This window comes from Pleurodeles waltl, chromosome 6 (assembly GCF_031143425.1).
Source record: "Pleurodeles waltl isolate 20211129_DDA chromosome 6, aPleWal1.hap1.20221129, whole genome shotgun sequence".
Taxonomy (NCBI): Eukaryota; Metazoa; Chordata; class Amphibia; order Caudata; family Salamandridae; genus Pleurodeles; species Pleurodeles waltl.
In genome coordinates this window covers 414653353-414670012 of record NC_090445.1, presented here as the reverse complement: position 1 = coordinate 414670012, position 16660 = coordinate 414653353, and positions in this window count along the sequence as shown.

The window sequence follows — 16660 nt, the reverse complement described above, 5'->3', positions numbered from 1 at the left end:
TACATGGGCTGGATGCTGTTGTGAGGTGGATGGCTGTTGGGTGTTTGAGTGCTTGCGTTTGTGACCCTTGGGAGGGGGGGGACAGACACAGTGGGAGAGGACACATGCATGGCTGTTAGGATGGTGTTTGCCAATGAGGTGTGTGTTCTGATAGTTGTGCTGCTGATGGCGGTATTGGATGAGGATATAGTGCATGCAGGTATGAGTGTAGATGTAACTGGGAGGGAGGTGGAGGAGGAGGGGGGCAAAGTGGAGGCAGTGGGTGTTGGTATGTCTGCATCTGGATGGTGTTTGTGTGGGTGCCTGTGGGATGGAGTGTGGTGCTTGTGTTTGCCTGTGCCACTCTTGTGTGTTGTCTTGTGTGCATGGGATAGGTTGGGGTTGAGGGGAATGGGACTGGTAAGAGGAAGTTGGAGGGTGGAAACATGGACAATGGCTGCCATCAGAGAGGAGGCCAGAGCCTGGATCGATCTCTGTTGGGCCGCCGAGCCAGTGTGAATGTCCTCCAGAAATGCATTGGTCTGTTGCATTTGGGCTACCAGCCCCTGGATGGCATTCACAATGATTGACTGCCCAACAGAGATGGATCTCAGGAGGTCAATAGCCTCCTCACTCAGGCAGCAGGGCTCAGTTGGGCAGGGCCTGAGGTGCCTGGGGTGAAGGAGATGCCCACCCTCCTGGGTGAGCGGGCATGGGCAACTCGATGAGGGGCTGCTGGGAAGGCGTTGCTGGTACGGGGTTGGCAGCTGTACCTGTAGCTGGGGTGGTCTCAGAGGTGTCCACCACCACCAGGGAGCTTCCATCTGAGGAGATATCTGTGTCAGAACTGTCCCCTCCAGTCTCTGCTGTGGTGCTCCCCTCGCCCTCCATCCCACTGGTACCCTCACCGTCAGTGGACTCTGCCTCCTGTGTCATGTGGGGTGCAGCTCCCTCCGTCGCCGGTGCCTCTGCTCCTCCGCCAGATGATGCTAATGCACATAAGGACAGGATGACAAAACAAAAAGACAAAGGATACACTGGGTCAATGGCTGCACCCTCACACACAAGGGACAGGCCTACGCACTATGCAATGCACTACCAGTAACAATGCTAGTCACCAGGGCATGGGGATGGAGACACACCGCCAACTGCAGCATAGCTGGGACCCACACAGCCCTGCCCAGTAGTGAAAGCCTACAAGCTAGGTAGGAGGAATATCACATCAGAACCCTGCCCAACATGGGACCTACTCTGCAATGTCAGGCCTGGCCTAGAGGCACCCACAGACACACATCCACCATCCGGATACCACCCCACCAGGCGTAAGTAGTAATGATGGGCACTGTACTCACCCCCTTGTGGCTGCTGTGATGCCCTCAAGCACCCATCCAGCTCCGGATAGGCCCCCGCCAGTGTGCAGGCCATCGGGGGGGGTCAGGGTTCGACTGGCACCCCTTCCTCATATGGGGCCATCCCCAGCTGGCCCTCCGCCGTCTTCCGTGCCCAATGTCTCAGGTCCTCCCACCGTTTGCAACAGTGGGTGCTCTGCCTGCCGTAGACTCCCAGGGCCCGCACGTCCTTGGCAATGGCACGCCATATACCCTTCTTTTGATGGGCGTTGATCTGCAGATGAAATACACACAGGGAAAGGTATTATTCATACGGTCCTGCCTGTTAGTCTCATGGCCCACCATACCCCTTCCCATCCCCATTAGCACAGACATGGCCCAGCACACAAGCTGCACTCCACCCAGGGGACATCCACCAACCCCCCCTACATGAGGTTTTAACACACACCACTTCATGCATTCATGCCCCATGCATCGTGCTCACAGTATACTCACTTGTTGGTCTGGAGGCCCATACAGCAGTGCGTACTGGGGTAGGACCCCATCCACCAGCCTCTCCAACTTCGCCGAGGTGAAGGCAGGGGCCCTTTCACCAGTCACACGCGCCATGGTAGGGTCCAGACACAGGTCACAGCAACACATGCAGTGTAGGTCCTCTCCTGTTGAAGGTCAGGTAGCAAGTGAGTGAACAAATAGAAAATGGCGGTGACGTCCATAGCGGTGCATACCGTCACCGCTGGCGTACATCACCATTGGCCACTCTACCACATAGGGTCCAATATTATCCAATGACGGGTTGCACTGCAGCTCCCGACCGCCTCCCACAACGGCGCACAACATCAGCAGGATTACCTCACTTCCACCTGTCCCTCCACACAGGACAGGTGGACGCCATTTCAGGGGAGGGGGGCAGGCCCTGGATTATAACTGCGTCACATTTCACAATTGGACATACAGGACAAATGCCACTTATACGTTTCAAATTAACATCATGCATTGTACTGTTATGGTTACAATGTAATTAGTGACCGGCTCCTCGTTCTTTTGCCCAATAGATTGCTACCACTGAGGATGAATAGGAGATGGAGACATGCCCCCTTGTACAGACCCCTGGTAGATTTGGCAACAATGGAGGACAGGCACATTATCCTCACCTACAGACTTGACAGGGCCACAATCACGGAGCTGTGTGCCCAACTGGAGCCTGACCTGATATCTGCTCTCCGTCACCCCACTGGGATCCCCCCTCTTGTGAAAGTCCTATCTGTGCTCCATTTCTTGGCAACTGGTTCTTTCCAAGTGACAGTGGGCTTGGCAGCAGAAATGTCACCACCAATGTTCTCAATAGTGCTGACAAGAGTGTTGTCTGCCCTGATTAAACACATGTACAGCTACATTGTTTTCCCCCAGGTGGAGGGTTTGCCCACACTGAAGGCTGACTTCTATGCAATGGGACATATCCCCAACATCATTGGGGCAATTCATGGCACACATTTTGCATTTGTCCCCTCTCCGGCAAAATGAACAGGTGTTCAGAAATCAAAAGAGTTTTCACTCAATGAATGTCAAGATGGTGTGCCTGGCAGACCAGTACATCTCCCACGTCATTGCTAAGTATTCAGGGTCGGTGCACAATGTCTTTATCCTGAGGAATAGCAGCATCCAAATGTGATGGCCCAACTACAGAGGCACAGGGTGTGTTTAATAGGTGAGCCCTGGTTCCCACCCAGTGGATGTTGGTGTATGGGTATGGTGTGGGCCATATGGCATAGTGAGTGGCTAAATGTTGTCCCTCAATATTTGCAGGTGATTCAGGTTACCCCAAACTATCATGGCTGCTAACCACTGTGAGGAATCCCACGACAAGGGCAGAGGAACGTTACAATGAGGCACATGGGCGAACAAGAAGGATAATTGAACGTACCTTTGGCCTCCTGAAGGCCAGGTTTTGGTGCTTCCATCTAACAGGTGGATCCCTGTGCTACTCCCCCACGAAGGTCTGCATGTTGCATAACCTTGCCTTGAGACGTCATGTGCCTTTTCTGCAGGAGGAGGAGGCTGGAGATGGCCGTGTGGCAGCAGTGTACCTTGTGGACAGTGAAAATGAGGAGGCAGAGGATGAGGATGAGGACAACAGAACAGCAGTGATTCGTCAATACTTCCAATGAAACACAGGAAAGACAGTGTAACTTCACATTTCATTGTCATTTTTTTGTTTCACATTGTCACTGGCAGGCTGTGATTTCCCACTTCTATGCCCACTCACTGTACCCTTTGGCAACTCTTTTTGCAGATGTTGGTGCCCCACTATCATTCCTGGTGTGTTCACTGCAGCCAACTACAAGTCTATCCTATGTGAACATTACTGTACAGTTGATTTGCCTTGTTTGAACCTTGTTAAACAAATACATACCTAAATCATTTCACATACTCCATACTTGTATTTTTTCAAAGTGTGTTTATTGACGTGCTAAGAAGAAGAGGGGGGAGTACAATGGGATGGGGTGATGATGGAGGAAAGTCCAGGGTATTGTTCCAGTCTATTTGTAACACAGGTGCATTGTCCAAGGGGACATAGGAAGGGGAGCAATGGCAGTTAAAGGTGGACAGGGTGACAGAGTGGGACACAAGGGTAACACTCAGGAGAGTCTCATTTCCTGGCAGGGGTCTTGGCTTCTGCCTAGATCGCAGGGAACGTTTGTGGGGTGGTTCTCCTTCTGCAGGGGGAGGGGTGCTGGTGGCCTGTTGGTCTGTGGCAGGGCCTCCTGTCCACCAGGTGGAAGGCAGTTCAGATGTCTGGCTAGTGGCAGGGGCCTTCCTCATAATGTTGGCCATGTCTGCCAGCACCCCTGCAATGGAGACTAGGGTGGTGTTAATGGCTTGCAATTCCTTCCTGATCCCCTCGTACTGTCCCTCCTGCAGCCGCCTGTTCTCCTGCACGTGGGCCAGGATCTGGCCCAGCGTATCCTGGGAATGTTGGTATGCTTCCAGGATCTCGGTGAGTGCCTCCTGGAGAGTCGGTTCCCTGGGCCTGTCCTCCACCTGGTGCACAGCAGTCCTCCCAGTGTCCCTGTTGTCCTGTGCCTCTGTTCCCTGAACCGTGTGCCCACTGCCACTAAAACAAGGGCTCTGATTTTCTTGGGTGCAAGGTGTGCCGTGGGATCCCTGTAGTGGTGGACACACTGCTGATTGACATGTCCTGGGGACAGAGGCATGGGTACACTGGGTGGGTGCTGTGGTGGTGTTTCCTGAGGGGGGAGGCTCTGTGGTGGTGTGTGACTGTGCCTGGGTAACCGACTGTCCAGAGGTCCCTGATGGGCCAGGTTAGTCATCCAGATACAGGCGACCAGAGTTGCTGTCATCACTGTGGGCCTCTTCTGTGGGGGACTGGAAATTGCAGGCACCTCTTCTCCACTGACATTGGCTGGGATACATACATACACTCTCAATCAAGATAACATTGCAGTGGTTTTATTACTAGGAGTGGGTGTTAGACCTAGCATTCTAGGAGTGGTTTCCTTCTAACTTTCTTTCTTCAGGCCTCCTGTTTCTGATGACTTCATTTTTGCTGGCCTTAGGATTCTGTACACTTTACCACTGCTAACCAGTGTTAAAGTGCATGTGCTCTCTGCTGAAAACATAGTAACATTGGCTTATACCCGATTGGCCTATTTAATTTACTTATAAGTCCCTAGTAAAGTGCACTACGTGTGCCCAGGGCCTGTAAATTAAATGCTACTAGTGGGCCTGGAGCACTGACTGTGGCACCCTCTTAAGTAGCCCTCTAAACATGTCTCAAGCCTGCCATTGAACAGCCTGTGTGTGCAGTTTTAACTGCCACTTCTACCTGTCAAAATAAACCTTTTTACCAAGCTCAAACATTCCCTTTCAATACATATAAGTCACCCCTAGGGTAGACCTTGAACAGCCCTAAGGACAGGGTGCAGGCTGCAGTGTGTTTAAAAAGTTGGACATGTATTTTTAAGTTTTACATGTCGTTGTAGTCAGAAAACTCTTAAATAAATTTTTCACTACACTATGCCACAGGATGAATTTGGAGTTACCTTATTCCATGTTATCTGTGTAATTTTCAAATAGAGAGATAACCCTTTCAAGTTTGGCGTCTTTGGAATCACAATTTAAAATCCTAACTTATGGTGAAGTCATATTTTAAACTGCAATTCTGAACATGCAACTTTCAGAAAGTTGGCATTTTCTTGCCTTAGCCATTTGGTGCCTGCACCCTCTCTCTGGTCACATGACTGTGTGCAGTGGGCAGTGTATTCCTCCTGGACAGCCACACACAATGGGAGCTTAGGTGTAACTGGATGGGCCATCACTGGCAGAATGAGAGGAAGGAGCTAAGCCTAGCCTCACATACACCTGAATAGGCTGTGCCCTCTCTACACAAAGGGTATAATGACCCGGCATTGTTACTTCAGCCAGCTTGGAGCAACGGCAGTAGAGCCAGGAAATTCCAGGCACTTCAAAGACACTGCCTAGAAGATTTTCCCACCTTCCAAATCCAGAACACCAGTGTAAAAAAGAAGCACCTCAGACACCATCACCTGAGTACACTTTTGCACCTGTGGATAATCTGCCAGGAAGAAGGACTGCTGTGCTGCTGAAAGGACTGCCACTCTGCTGGACTGCTACTCTGAAGGATTTGCTGCCTTGTAGTGCTGATCTGCAGCCTGCTGCCCTCTTGCCAGTGGAAGAAATACTGGACCTGCAATCCATCTTGAAACCAGGACCCCAGAATGACTCAAAGAGTTAGTCTGCTGGCTCCTGATCTCAGTGCCTCAGGAACATAACAGGCTTGCCACAGCTCCTCGACCCATCTTCAACAAGCTCCCAACCCCAAAGAGGTGCCTCTCAGGTTCTGGACCCTTGAAGGGACTATCAAGCTCTTAAAGTCAAGCTGTTGGACTCTTTGTGACTGCAAACAGGCCCGTTTGCACCAGAACCATACCGCTTACACCAAAAATCACCCAGAGCCACCGCAAGCTTGTCTCTTTGCACAGAAAACATCGATCACTCACCAAGGACTGCCAGCACAATGCACCAGCCTGCCTGTCCGCAACACCCGCCCTGCTCCTTGCGCCATGCCGACCACTGCCAGCGATGCACTACTTGCTCCTTATGATCCTCTCCAATGCGAATGGGACTCTTGGCACAAAATCTGAGAAGGTATACCTCTACTGGGAATAATCTGGGGCTTTTTCCGACCCGCGCTCCATTACAATCAGCTTAAACTTTTGATGTTGACCTGGTCTGGTGCAAACATGTAGCCTCAGTTGGCGCTTCATGCTTTAAGGTGTTCTAATGCAGTTTATTCTTCAAAAACAAATAACTTTGGTTCTATTGATTGGATTTTTGTCATTTTGGACTTGTTTTATTGCTTAAATTAAGATCTATTTTCTAACTTGGTGTGGGATCTTTTTGTGCGGTGTTTTCAATGCTTAACTATTTGATGTGTTGCACAAATACTTTACATATTGCCTCTAAAATAAGCCTGACTGCTCTGTGCCAAGCTACCAGGAGATTGAGCACAGGTTAATTTGGGGTTTGCTTGTACCTTACCCTGACTAGGATTATGGTTGCTGCATGACCAGGGTTCACAACCTAGTCAACCAGTAACCACATTTCTAACATTGGGAGATAGACAAGTTTCTAATGATCAGACTAGAAAAGACCTAACTAAAGAAGCTCAATGGGAGGTCAGCATCTGCCCATGGCGGCATGAGTGCCACATGGGAAACGTCCTCTACGTGACTCTGTAACAACGAAGTCCTGGTTAACGAAAGCGGAACAACGCTTTCCTTAACCACAACTTCGTTTTTTTGTGCCTTAACCATGCATGTCCTGAACAACGAACATGCGTGGTCAAGGAACAAACAAGGGAGTCAGCTGAGGAGGACTGCGTGGACGACGAGGCGACGACTCAGGTAAGTGTGGGGGTGGGGGTTTTTAGGTTTTGGGGCGGGGGTGGGGGTCGGGGGTTTTAGTTTTTGGGGCGGGGTGGGGGGTCGGGGTTTTAGGTTTTGGGACAGGGGGTTTTAGGTTTTGGGGTGGGGGATAAGGGGGTTTTAGGTTTTGAGGTGGGGTGGGGGTCAGGGGGTTTTAGGTTTTGGGGCGGGGTGGGGGGTCGGAGGGTTTTAGATTTTGGGGTGGGGTGGGTGGTCGGGTGTTTTAGGTTTTGAGGCGGGGTGGTGGGTGGGGGGGTTTTAGGTTTTGGGGTGGGGTGGGGGGTCGGAGGGTTTTAGGCTTTGGGGCGGAGTAGGGTGGCGGGGGGTTTTAGGTTTTGGGGCGGGGTGTGGGGGCGGAGGGTTTTAGGTTTTGGAGCGGGGGTGGGGGGTGAGGGTTTTAGGTTTTGGGGCGGGGTGGGGGGTCGGGGGTTTTAGGTTTTGGGGCGGGTGGGGGTGGAAGGTTTTAGGTTTTGGGGCGGGGTGGGGAGGTAGGGGGTTTTAAGTTTTGGGGGAGGAGTTGGGGGTCAGGGGGTTTTAGGTTTTGGGGCGGGGCTGGGGGGTCGGGGTGACGCATGCAGGATCAATGGATGCCCATTACTAATGCCTTTACCAGGAATGCTTTTACAACGAAATATCGTTGTTAAGGCATTCGTGGTAAAGGCATTAGTGGTAACAACGAGGTCGTTGTTCCGACCTCGTTGTTCAGGCACTCGTTGTTCCGGCAGGTGGCTTTCCGACATACAACCGTGCCACATGACTTATGTTCTAGCAAAGATACTGCTGGTATTATTTCCCTAAACAAACTAAAAACTATGCACAGCAAGGTAACATCTGCCACTAAATAAAACATTCAGCTGTTCCAACACCAGTGCAGTCTCCCCTTGCTACCTCCAGCCGCCCCTTTGGGGTAATTTACGCTGATCATATCAGGCCAATTGATCAAGTATACTAATACAGGTATGTAATAGTTGCTTTTGATTCATTCTCCAGATTTCTGCGGGTTTGCCTGCATAAGAATGCTGATGCTTGAGCAGTCATAAAAGATTTGCAGTGCCTAATAGCACTTAGTGCAGTTCATACTTTCCTTTGGACAATGGTATTGCATTTGCCATATAGGCATTCAGGAATGCCATGTCTGCTCTTGAAGAATGTCTGCAATGCTTGCATCCATTTTGCACAAACAGCAACTGGTTAATAGAGCGTGCCAACAGTATCCTTAAGCAACCTTGACCACTAGGGTGTTAACTACAGGACTGAGTTGGCTACATGATCTGTATAGAGTTCACAGAGGAGTTGTCACAGTGCCCTTTCCTCTGGATCTGCATGCTACTGAACAAAAAGTACACCTCCTGGCGTCACCAACTCAGAAAGCTATCAGAGCACAGAGTTATGATGAAGCCAGGTGGGGGGAGGGAATTAGGGTAGGGAACTGCAGGGACAGAGATCTGAAAAGAAACAGTTCGAACAAATATGCATATACTCATTCATAACAGTATAAACTCATCAATAGGCTCTTGAATAAAGGTGTCTCTGTGGTATCAGACTGAGACCCTTTGTGAATTGGGTGTAGCCCCTTCTTTGAATCATGGAACAAGAACAAACTGCCACCTTCTGAACCTAGAGATGGCAAGAGCTTTGGACTATGGTCATACTCTGAATATCAATCATGTAACAATTACGCATTCATAACATAAACGTTTGATCTCAGCCTAGAAATTCTCAAAGACTTAAATATGTATCTTACATATTATGCTTCCCAAAAAACAATGAAACTATAATTTGCTTATGTCCAAAACGTTTTCACATTTACTACTAAGACCTGAAGGTTTAACTCATTGAACTTGAAGCACTTTGTTCATTGGGCAGAAGCACCTCGTTTGTTGTTCATGAAGCGCTTTGATCATCATACATGAAGCGCTTTGTTCATTATGCCAGAGAGCGCTTTTACTTGCTTTGTCTGAAGCGCTACGCTCGTTGTGCTTAGGGGCGCTTTATTCATGTTGCCTGAAGTGTTTTGATCCTCGTGCCAAGATCTCTTTACTCATGTGGCCTGACACACTGTGATTGTCGTGCCAAGGGCACTTTACGCTTGTGACCTGAAGCGCTCTGCTCGTTGTGCTAAGGGGGCACTTTACTCATGTGGCATGAAGCGCTTTGACTATCGTGCCAAGGTCGCTTTACTTGTGTGGCCTGAAACGCTTTTGATTGTCGTGCCAAGGGTGCTTTACTCGTGTGGCCTAAAGCGCCTTTGTTTGTCTTGTCAAGGGCGCTTTACTCGTGTGGACTGAAGCACTTTGCTCGTTTTGCTAAGGGGGCGCTTTACTCATGTGGCATAAAGCGCTTTGACCGTCTTGCCAAGGTCGCTTTACTCGTGTGGCCTGAAACGCTTTTGATTGTCGTGCCAGGGGCGCTTTACTCATGTGGCCTAAAACGCCTTTGATTGTCTTGTCAAGGGCGCTTTACTCGTGTGAACTGAATCGCTTTGATTATCGTGCCAAGGGCGCTTTACACATGTGGCCTGAAGCGCTTTGCTCATTGTGCTAAGGGGCGCTTTACTCATGTGGTCCGAAGCACTTTGATCGTCGCGCCAAGGCCGCTTTACTCATTTGGCCTGAAGCGCTTTTATCGTTGTGTCAGGTGTGCTTTACTCTTTGGACTGAAAGTGCTTTGCTCGTTGTGATAAGGGGTGCTTTTGGAGGTAACTACTCCCATCAAGATTGGGCTCATGAAGACCTTACCGCTACGAGTACGACCTACTCGTATCTGAATTCACCATGGAAACAAGGATACTCCGATTTGCTATCAATCTGCCATGCAGGAACTCTGCTCTTCTTCAGAGGACCCCCACGAGGTCTGACTACATCGAAGTCTTCAAAATAGTGAGCAATATGCTTGGGTGTGGCTGGCCACACCCCAAAATGGCCGCTGCCTCTAGAAACCTGGGAATTGTAGTCCATTCATAGAATAGCACTGATAAGTGCATCTTGTCCACCAACGTCCTGACCCTGCAGCTACATGAGCTTTACCACGGGGCAGGTGACGCTGATAACCACTTCTAGAACAAGAGGGGATGACAAGTGATGCGCATGAAGCGCAGCAATTACACGCAGCGGAGTTTCAGGCGGGACCTGGACCATGCACAGCCTTATTCCTGACAGGAGTGTTAGGTGGCCACACTCCATATCAGATGCTCAATCTTGATAGTTGTGGAAAGGTGGCAAAAGAAAATTAATCTGACCTGGGCCAATGTTTGAAGTTTTTGCAGAGCATCCAGGAACTCAGAGTCAAGTTATTTAATTAGAAGCATTCCGGGTCCGCCACTGGTGAAAATAAGGTTTCTAAAGCTACTGACTGGTAACTCTCCAAAGGTGGTGAACTAGTTCAATTTAGCATGTTTATGGGCCATTTACACACCAGCAGTTCCAGTTCATAAGGTAGAAGGTAGCCAAACTGTAACCCTGAGTCCTTTGGCTGGTTCCAAACAGAACAAGAAGGTATGCATCAACCACATTAATAAACAGACTATGTGGCCCATTCTGTTCATCAACCACCCCTACTCCCTTGACATCAAGACATCTTCGGAGTAGACATTGCAACCTCTCCGTATTGTGAAGGAAATGCCCAAAGAAGAAAATGAGCTAGGAGATTATAGTACAGAGCATACTATGTTCCAGTTTTTAACCAAGTGCCCAAGAAAAGCTTAATACTGTGATTTTAACAGTTACCAAAGTTTCTTCTACTGCTATTGTTCACTGTTAACCACCAAATGAGTCAATACAATTTAAAATGATTCCTTTGGAAGAAATAACACTTTATGAAAATATCTCTGACTTTGAATTAGATAAAATGCTGACACGTTCCACAGCTGCTCGAGGTCATCACTGTCTCTCTGTTTGCTATTGGTTTTATGATAAATATCTTATACCACCATGTTCCTATTTCTGAATCACTACTGGAGCTGCTTGTCCTCTTAAAATGGATAATTATGTTGATCATAATATTGCTGTTATTAAATGGTCATTACATTCCTGATAAAACTGTGTTTTTACTGCAGTTCAAGACATCCAACAGCACTCTTCCTCTCGCAGAGCATGCCAGTTCATCATACTGTGAACATCACTGCAAATCCTGTGCCAGGAAGTGTAGTTTAGGAAAAAGTTTCCTTATCAAATCATGGGACTTACAGAGATTCTACTGATTCCTTATGTTTTAAACTTTATATAGAGGCAATGTATAAAGTATTCCAGCAGTACTAAAACAATAAAGTCTAAAAGCAAAATAATAAAAATCTCAAAACAAAGTAGAGATGTAGAGTAAAAATTAATAAACAAAATGACACAAAAATGACAAATATCCAACAAGGGGAATCGGCAATATGAATTTTTAAGGTTTTAAGTCGAGAAAGTGCCAAGAAGCACAACGTGACAATTATAGTCAGCGGTCATAGTAGAACAGGACACAAGCGCAATTAATGCTGACTACAATGGAGCGCAGGCCGGATACACTAACCAGGTTCATTCGAGTCAAAGATTTTATCTTCTGAATTTAACGCTTTAAGTTCCAGTCCAGAACAGGACTACACTTGTAAACTTCACCATGACCTCAGGGGAGGCACATGGAGACTCACAGAGTGTCAGGGAGAGGGCACAACAGAATGCGGTGTAAGTCAGTTACCACTGGTCAGCTGAGCAGTTGCAGGAAAAGGCTGTAGCTTGTTGTATCCCTGAAGCTTTACAAGGCGGCCAGCCTTATTACCCTTGTCATTCACTTATTGTCCTGGGTACAAGAGTGAAAGCAAGTCAATTTTTCTAGACTCAGACTGCAGTTCAGTCCTTTTCTGATATTCCACGGACCCAGGATTGTTCTGAAGTGGATGCCACATTTATGTCTGGCACGAGATAGTGAGGGGAAATGACGCCAGAGGACACCATAACTCATGGGGTAAAGGTTCCTGGGGCTAACCTTACCCACTTTGAGAATTCTCAAGATGGTCAAAGTCTTCTGCCATGCTAGACTCGGGCTGTGAGACATGGGTGTGTGGTGAGTGTACAATGGTAATCCTAATGTCCTTTCACATCTAATGTTAAAATCCAGCTGTCACCCCAACAACTGCAGAGACAGACGTCTGGCAGGACAAAACTGAGCTTTCAGCAAATAGACAGTGGATACACACACATTGTTTTGGCATTCTGTTTCCCTCCTTTGAGGTGCACCCCAAATGTCCTATGAAATGTGTTATTTAAAAAGATTTCATAGTATTCTCTAAAAATATCTTTTAACACCTTAATTGTACTTTTTTGTGATTTCATGCACAAATTTCACCACCAACCACTTGGAATGTATATCTCCCATGACTAAAGCAAACCTTAGCTCAGTGGCCACTCCCCCAGGGGTCCAATAAAATCTAAACATACTGTGTGCCATTGTAAACATGGATCTATTATTTCCCCCTTAGTAGACTGTTCCCCTACGTTTAATCTTTTCTCACCATCTTTACACTCCACACATCTTTCTACCCATTCAGCTACTTCATGATCCATTCCTGACCACCAAAAATTCTCACGTAACCTCTTCTTTGTCGAAGTTTGCCCAAAGTGACCTTCAGAGCTAGTTTAAACAGTTCAAATCTCAACTTCTGTAGAGGAATAAACTTATCGCCCCTCATAATGATTTACCTTCACACACTGATAACTCTTCCAGTACTTTAATATAGGGCCTCACCATCACATACGTCACACTTTCCTGCCTACTCCCTTTCAGCACCAAGTCTGCCACATTTTGTAACACCTCATCACTATTCATGCTTTCAAGCCATGGTCCTTTCCAATAGCTCATTGACTCAACTCCACCAGATCATCCACACTTGCTACAGCACCTTCTTTCCCAAAGGCCTTAACGGTCTCTTCATCCACTTCTTGCCATGGTAGAGACAATCTAGATAATGCATCAGCCTGTGAGTTCTTCCACCCACGAATATACTCTAGTCTATATTGGAATTCTTGTAAACGAGCGGCTAGCCTAGCTATTCTTGCTGAGGCCTTTCCTGCCCCTCCTGGCGACAGAATCTTCAGTGGGGTTTCTGATCTGTGTGAAATATGATAGAAAATCCCCATAAATATACTCTAAAGTATTACTCTGCCCATGCAGCAGCCAATGCCTCCCTCTCTATAACCAAGTAGTTCCTTTCCGATTCAGTTATTGTACGGGAAGCAAATGCCACTGTTTTCTCCCCATTATTATGTATTTCCGCCAATGCTGCCCCCACCCCCACTGCGCTGGCATCTACAGTAAGTATAGTAGTGAGTTTGGTATCAAATGGTGTTAACACCTTAGCTGCACAAATCTCACATTTTATATTGTTAAATGTTCTTTGTTGATCCTCAGTCCACACATATTTGGAACCTTTCCTCAGCAATCTCTTGATATGTTCATTTTGTTCTGCAAAGTTCTTAATGAACTTCGCATAATATTCAATAAGTCCAAGAAAAGATTGCAATTGACCTTTGTCCATAGGGATGGGTGCCTTCCTTATTGCCTCTAGGAGATCTTTCCTTGGTCTAATACCCTAAGCAGATATTGTGTATCCAAAGTACTCTACTTCTTCTACACCAAATTCACACTTCTCTTTCTTGAGTGTCAAACCCGCATCAGCAATTGTGCCTAATACTTTCTTGAAGACCATATTGTGGTCCTCCATTGTTTTCCCAAAAATTTAAATATCATCTTGAAAATATACTACTCCATCTGTTCCTTTTAAAGTCCTCTCAATTTTCCTCTGGAAAACACTAGTTGCTGGTGATAGGCCAAATGGCATCCTGGTGAATTGGAATACTCCTTGCATCGTGATGAAGCCTGCGAGATGTCTTGATTCCGAATGCAGTCTGATTGGCGGATAAGCACTCCTTAAATCAAGTTTGGATAAAAATGTACCCACTCCCAAAGATAACACCAATTCATTAATATTCGGACATGGAAAATTGTCCACCACAATATTTTGATTCAGAGTGCGTAAATCCACACAAAAACCATCAGATTTGCTCATTATCACCACCGGTGAAATCTAACCGGGTTCTAATATTTCCTGCCCCACCATTCCCGCCAACATTTTTTTACCTCTTGTCTGGCAGTACTTTCTGTACTCGGTGTTGGACGAGTATAGCACTCGGTTTTACCATTATCTAATGCACATATTTTTGTAAAGTCACCAACCTCTTCAGAAAACACTTTATTCACTCCCTCCACAGTCTCCTTTACTGTGATCTCATCCACTACCATGACCTAACTAGGAGCCCTAGGATTGATAATTATATGTAGGTCATACAGGTGTTTCCAACCCAACAAATCTATCTTCTCCCCTTGATGTCCTCCTAGGTTGAAGTCTTTGGGAAGAAGGCAGACCTCGGGCCATTATAGTATAAACATTTCTTTAGGTACTATTGTGTAAAATGACCTCAAAGCTACCATTAATAGGACATTATTTCCCATGGCCTTTGGTCTTCCCATGGTACATTCTCTTGAACATCTATACATAAAAGTCTATTAGTTTCCTCATTTTCAATATTTTCCTATGCAACCACTACTTTAAACTTGTTACTTGTCTTACACATATGGGCAAAATGCCCCATTCTCCCACACTGTTTGCACGCTTTGCCTATAGCATAGCAATTTTTTGTATCTGCCATATAAAAATTACTCCCATACTCCCACACCTACTACATTTCCTTTCTGTTTGTTTAACATCAGGACGCTTACTGATATTTCCAGTATTCTCCCTTTTAAACGCACTTTCTCTTATTGTACGAATACACTGGAGTTGCCCTCTTTCTTTTCCATTTCCCTCATACACCGATCAGATTATTCCACTACTTTTGCTATCTCAATAGCGTCCTACGATGTAGGATTTTTCACTGCCCAAAACCTTGCTTGCATTTTACTGTTCCTACACTGTAGTATCAATTGGTCTCGGATCATCTCATCCCTCATTGTTCCAGATTGACATTTGAGTGATAATTCCCGCCATCTAGTCACAAACTGATCTATTGTTCCTTTGCTTTTTTGTGGTTAAGCATTAAACTGATGTCTGCACACCACATTAACTTATTTGTTAAAACATATTTCCAGTCTGGTTTTGGCCTCTGCATATACATTGGCAATTGGCTGGCTATCATTATCCACTGCTACTCGTAAATATTTATAGATATGTTGTCCTTCTTTCCCCAGTGTACTCAACAACAAAGCTCCTTTTCTTGATGCTCTAAATTCCCTCCCATCCAAGGCTTTGATTTAATTCTCAAATATCTCAATCCATTCCTCCCATTCAATTGCTGGATCTCAAAGTTGGTTAAAAACATAGGAGGAGGAATGATTATGATGATGAGTGATAATGAGGTATTAGGAAACATGGTGAGAAGTAAGATGCACATATAATTTCTCATGTCCCACAGGCACAAGAAGTTGTGGTAGGGTACCTAGAATAAGAGTTCTACCTAAATATCTGAATGATTATGTTTGTAATAGAACATAAGTAAAATATGCATTAATGTTTATTTAATAGTGTTAATTTCTGTATTTACATTAAAGGAAAGAGGATGTGTTGTGCTTAGGTATTTAACTTATTAATTACTATTGTAATGTACCTTTAACTTATGTGCTTGTGATAGGGAATTCTAGAGTTCTAAGGTGGTAACATAGTGGGTGTTCTCTCCAGTGTCAATTGTCTGTTGGCTGGAGAGGGAGCACTGACTGCAGTCACCTTCGTTCTCAATAAAATATACATTAAACTGCTTCTATTTGTGCAGGACGGTAATTACAAGAAAATACCCCAGCAGACTTGTCAAACATTGTCTTGATACTCCAGCAGGATCTAACACTGTGATGTCAATGACAGGCCCACTGTGATGGAGGCTGGTCTGGCTGGAGGGACAATAGAAGGGTGCAGGCCTGGGTGTTAGCTAAATCTGCTGTAACAGGGTAAGCCTCTTTCAAGTTAATCAAGTTCTTTGGTCCAGCCCACAAATCATCCTGTCAAGGGCATAACAACAACCCCCCGAACCAAAGGCATTTGGTTCCTTCCTGAGAGCAAGTTCACACCTCATTCATGCCCACTGAAATGCTAATTAATGGATGGCAGAAGGGCAAGAGCAAAATGCAGATTTAGCTTCTAGGGACTTCAGGCAGTGTAAAGGTGATTTTTTAAAAGTCATCTTTCTAAAATATGTATTACAAATACGACATTACCAGTGAACTGGGCCTGTGATAAATATGTCAGCAAAGTTAAAAAATGAAATTTATAATTTCCTCAGCGGTGATAACAATCATTTAATTTAATATTGTAACCCACTGCTTTCCTATGGAACCGCTAAC